Source organism: Monopterus albus, unplaced genomic scaffold, assembly GCF_001952655.1.
Source record: "Monopterus albus unplaced genomic scaffold, M_albus_1.0 scaffold9.1, whole genome shotgun sequence".
Lineage (NCBI taxonomy): Eukaryota > Metazoa > Chordata > Actinopteri > Synbranchiformes > Synbranchidae > Monopterus > Monopterus albus.
Window position 1 is genome coordinate 228,010 of NW_018127889.1, and position 5,340 is coordinate 233,349.

Here is a 5,340-nt window from a genome sequence, read left to right on the forward strand (position 1 = left end):
ACTCCCTCCGGCCCCTGGCTGCGCCTAGAAATTCTGTCCATAAAAATAATGAACAGAACCGGTGACAAAGGGCAGCCCTGCCGGAGTCCAACATGCACTGGAAACAAGTCCGACTTACTGCCGGCAATGCGAACCAAGCTCCTGCTCCGGTCGTACAGGGACCGGACGGCCCTTAGCAAAGGGCCCCGGACCCCGTACTCCCAGAGCACCCCCCACAGGACGCTGCAAGGGACACGGTTGAATGCCTTCTCCAGATCCACGAAACACATGTGGACAGGTTGGGCAAACTCCCATGACTATTATCCAGGGTTTGTTATTTTATAATGTAGATGTATTAATTTTAATAACTGTTGTCTTTGCTGAAATGTTCTGAAAAGACTGATAAATAGTGATTCAAGCTTTTGGTTTTATTCCTCCAAGCTTTATTGCAGTTGAGCATCATGTAGGCATTGGTGCATCTGCATCAGTAATTTTAGAGTCTAAGGAGATATGATCCTTCGAGGGATCATGTCTAAAGATGGTTGCTAGCATATGCATGTATTTGAATCATAAGTACATGCTGCATAACCAATAACTTAAAGTCAGCAAGTCAAGTAATGGGAATCACCGCCAGATACTGTAAGTCTTGATTTAATGTGTATCCACCATACTGTATTATTTACTTTAAATAGTACTGAATTGTTGTACACTGCATTGGTTTCTAAGGCTTCCATGGGCTATTGTGAAATAGTCATCTGGGTTATTTTACATCTGTTCACCTTGTAAATTTGTATGTAATAAGTGTTCAAAAGCTTTGTCTACTTGAAATGTTGCAGACCTCATCACTGTTCAGATCCATAATATGTAATATATAAATGTAATTCGGAAAGAAAAAAGTATTCAACAACCTATAGGAAAGCTCAGAAGAAGAAGACTTTAGACTGACAATATAACAGCATCACTTAAGGCACAGAGCTCACTAGGTGTGGTCTTATCAATGGGGAGAGTGTGACAGAAGGAGGAAGGTAGGAGCTGTTACACCTATAGAGACAGGAAGTAGGAAAAGTAAAGGAGCTAAATGAGGTGCACCTGGGAGCAGGAGGAGGGGCTGACTAACAAGAGAACATGGTGAAGAACAGGCAGTGAGTGGAGTGAGAGTGGAGACCAATTTTACTCTAAATCTGGAAGTCACCCTAAAATAAACTGAAGTTAAAGGATCAGAGTGCAGAGGAGTAAATAAGGAACCCATGGAACTGATTGTTTGGACCATTAAAGTGCTAATCTTTGGAGCACGTTGGATGAAGACTTTCATCTCTTCTTGATCTGCTTGGATGCAGCCTACTCCTTCCCTGGATGTCAACTCCTGAGAGCTAAGTAAAGTTTTGTTTCCACTCTCCAGGGTCCCGCAGCACATTGTCAACCCCTCAGCCAATTTTCCCTGCACCACCCTCCTCAACCCCCTTTAACACACACACACACACACACACACACACACACACACACACACATGAATCCACAACTGAACTAAGCTGACCCTTGAACTGAAGTGAATCCCTCTCACATGTGCATAACTGAACTGATCTGGGGAAAATGAACACTGACTGAAATGAACAGAACTGTGCAGCTGTGATTTATTTCTGTTACTATTTTTATGATTGATCAGAAATTTTGAGTTGTACATATTATGTGAATTGTTGGTTTTGACAACCTGTTAATTCAGCAAGTCATGTTTAGTGTTGGTTGGTGTTTATCTTGGTGATGCAGCTAACTGTTGTGGCAGTGCTATTGCTTGCTGGGAAGATTGTTTTTCTGTTCTACTGCAAAAGCTAAAGGTTAGGAAGTTAGATTATTGCCCTCCTGTCTGGTGCCCAATCACAGCTGGAGCTGCCTTTGCTGTATGTTAATTCCATAATACAGATTGTAATACGTTCTCTTACACTTTAGTGACTTATTAGTAAATCTGGCTGAGCAAATATTGTGTGAAGGTCCAGGCATGAAGTCATGCACTGGCTATTTATCAGGAACTGACAAATTGCACTTTAGACTCATTCTAATACATACTCAAGTAGGTCACTGCTTATCACATACAGCACAGCATACACAGAATATATGCACACATGCAGTACATAGATAAAAGCTTCACATGTGCATTAATCCTTGAATTTCTGCATTATGAGCACACAAGAGCCCAAATATTAAGAGAACCTCAGGACTAAGTCATGTTTAGTTAGATGATATTCAACCAGACATTATGTTTCTGGGTTGTCCTTTCATACGCGTGTACATAAGAACTCCATCTGTCCCATTCACAAAAAATGTTAAAATTATTTTACATCAACATTAGCTAGGTATGTGTCCAGTAGGTGCCACTATCTGAAGTTGGCTAAACGTCAACGGGTGAACAAACTAGGCATTCCAATAACTATTCAAATCAGAAAACATTACATGAGACTGGACTCTGACTGTACTGATGTAAATGCTTTACTGTTTATGACTTTATGCTCTGACTCTGAGGAAAGGAGTATTTGTACTGTGTAACCTCTGTGATTAATTGAACTGGACAGCTTGAAAATGCACGTGCCACACAAAATAATTTAAAGGGCATGTCACTGTATCTCAGTCATGTTAAAGCTTGATTTCAGCACCATGCATTTCCTAATATTGATAGAGGACTATAGAGAGGAGCATTGCCCCTCATTCTGTAAAGGCAGATCAGTATTTGAGGAGTTCATGTGCTGCTGTTATAGCTGCAGTGACTGCTTGTTATTAATTATGTGGAAGTTAAAATGTATATCTGCACTATGGAAGAAGGACAGAAGGTCAACAAGTCTTTAAGAAGAAATTAACATTAATTTGCAACATGTACAGACTTGATCTTCAGTTAATCGAATCCTTCTACATCAGTGCAGTGAAATCATAATGACAAACTGTGGCAAAAGGTATTTTGGTGTTTATTTCATTTTAACATAAAAACCTTAACTAGTAACATATTTTATTTACTCTTATTGCTAACACGTTTAATTTTGATGTAACAAATCCAGCACTTTGGAAGGAAACCTGAATCATGTATTGCTTTGAGAACAAAAAAGGAGTAAGAATGACATAATATTGCACCATGTGCATACAAACGCAGAATTCTTTTTAGTAATTGGCTGGAAAAGGGATTGTGCACCCCTAGCACAAAAAACAGGTTTGTTTGACCCCAAGAAGTTCAAACTGTAGGACTGAACTTTTCAAAGACAGACTATCAATGCTACAGTACCAGCAGACTAAAGAGCTGTTAGCAGCATCTAGTGGGTTGTTATGTTTCTGCAGAACTGTACATCTACGTCATACAGCATTCCTCTATAACCACACTCTATTTTGTCTCTAATGAGCTGTTGCAGTGGCCTTGAGAAGGACTAAACAAATGTAATTCTTGCTCATTGTCCTGGATTAGAGCACTGGCTTGATGCCTAAACTGTAAATTTTTAAGATGTAAAATGTAACAGTAGATGAAACTAAATGTTAATTTTGCTACATATGATGATTTAACACGTGTAGTTTAATACTCTGGTCAGTTTAATAGGTGCGCCTGTACAGCTGTATGCAATTCAATTCAAGGCTTCCGCCTTAATATCTGTATTTATGAAGCTCAAAATGTTTGTTTTTGGTGAAATTGTCATAAATGTATAAATTCAATTATAGGTTAATTGTTATTGTGGTCATAGTTAAAGGTGTTGCTGTTGTACTGGACTGCATTATATTCAAAGGTGTTCCTAATATTCTGACCTCTCACTTATGTAGCTCGGGTTGACAAAAATACAGAAACACCTCTGAATATAATGCAGTCCAGTACAACAGCAACACCTTTAACCATGACCTCGATAATAAATATATAATTGAATGTATTGTGAGCTTCATATACACAGTTGTTAAGGTGGAAGTGTTACACTGAAGTGCATACAGTTATACAGGTGAGACAATTAAAGGGGCCGGAGGGTGTATAATTGATCCACTATCCAATATTACTGCACTTTATTGATGAACCTTTAATTTAGGAAAGGACAAAATTTATTATGAAATGGTGCCTCTGCTGGAGAGAGACATTAACTGGTCAGAAAAACATTCAAAGTTCTCTGACCAGCTACATCTCATGGTCTTCATGAACTGGAACATTCAGTTGTCACAGGCATAGTTTTTGGAAATATTAAAACCTCAAATGTAACAGTTTTTGTTGTGCAAGAATTCTGTATTTAACCTAGCATTTTATGTGAGTGAGCTTGAAAATGATTAGCAATCAACACACATTTTTCCAGAGTTCAACTGCACCGTCATCTGATAAGAACCTTTGGGAAATGTTACTAAATTAACACTGAGTTAATATTTTTTTGTTTGTTCTTGTTAATTTAAGCTTTAAGTTACGTCTCTTAAATCATGTTAGGCTGTTTGATTACAACATGCATAACTATATTGTGGTATAATTTATAGTGGGCTTAATATGTTGACAAAGTGTATAACATTTGACTTGCCAAGATAAGCAGGTTTTTTTGTTTTTTTTTTACATAATATAGGCCTAATCCCTCGGGATGTATGACAGGAAGCAGGAAGTTCTTCTTTTTTTAAGGCGGTCTTGATGTTTTTCATGTTTTACTCCAGCAGCAGCAGCAGCCACAGGCTTGTGACAGTATTAAGTTGCAAACTGGCAACAGACTCCTGTACTTTTTCGAACCCCCTCCTCATTTGTATTGTACTCACTCTTATAGAGATAAACACTTCCTGTGTGTATGGAAACGGGTGTCAGGCTTCAGGAAGACTCATACATACACCTACGGTTAATTATTTATCTGCTCACTGAAATGCTGACACACCAGTCAGCAGCAGTGTCACTTTAACCTACACAGGAGAAGTTACTGTCGCAGTGCTGCCAGACGAACGTGTATCTTCAGAGAAACGGAGAACTGATGCTGGGGAAGATGAAAATGAAAACTTATGTAACAGCTGCAGCTTGCCCCACAAAATTAGAGCAACTTGTATGATGGATTGAATATTGTTGGGTACCGTCAACACATGAATATTCCTCCAGGGGTTTATTGAGCAGGCATTTTCTGTTGGTCTTTTGCATCTTTAGGCCTCATAATATAAGTATGTTAAATGTATAGTACATTATTCTAGAACGGATTTAGATTTATTGCAGAATTGTTTTTTTTTTTAAATGGTTTATAATAAACAAGTTTTGTGCAGCTGCTGAAAGCTTCTTCTAGTATCAAGACTTCCTCTCAAATGTGAACAGATTACTTTAGATATTGTGCTAATAATAGTCTCCAGTGATAATTTTCCACAGGACGCTGCTGCGACTGTTTCAACGATGGAAGCAGCGAG

At 38.6% G+C, this 5,340-nt stretch overlaps 1 protein-coding gene across 4 annotated transcripts in view; it reads left to right on the forward strand.

Annotated features, from left to right (window-relative positions):
- Positions 1 to 1,065: 1,065 nt before the first annotated feature.
- Positions 1,066 to 5,340, forward strand: part of hpcal1 (hippocalcin-like 1) — a 12,551-nt gene continuing 8,276 nt past the window's right edge. For all 4 annotated transcript variants that reach the window (XM_020589123.1, XM_020589136.1, XM_020589140.1 and 1 more), the window contains exon 1: positions 1,066 to 1,353. The gene's annotated coding sequence lies outside the window, so the exon portion shown is untranslated. The remainder of the gene's footprint in view (positions 1,354 to 5,340) is intronic.